The sequence below is a fragment of the Haliaeetus leucocephalus genome, unplaced genomic scaffold (genome assembly GCF_000737465.1).
Source record: "Haliaeetus leucocephalus isolate CR32 unplaced genomic scaffold, Haliaeetus_leucocephalus-4.0 Scaffold173, whole genome shotgun sequence".
NCBI lineage: Eukaryota > Metazoa > Chordata > Aves > Accipitriformes > Accipitridae > Haliaeetus > Haliaeetus leucocephalus.
Genome location: NW_010972609.1, coordinates 9979620 through 9979823, shown reverse-complemented (window position 1 = coordinate 9979823; position 204 = coordinate 9979620).

Below are 204 nucleotides of genomic sequence, written 5' to 3'. Positions count from 1 at the left end.
CTGCCCCGGGCCGCCGGCTGTCCTCGGGGGTCGCCGGGGCAAACGCTATCGCCTCGCTTCGCAGCCCATCGCGGGCGGGGAGGTCCGTCCCCCGCCCGGGCCCTCCCCGCCCGCGGTGGGCTTTGTCTCCTCGCAGCCTCCCTGTGAGGTACCCACCCGCGGGGCAGGGGGCCCGGAACGCTTCCTCCCTTAAAAAAAAAAAAA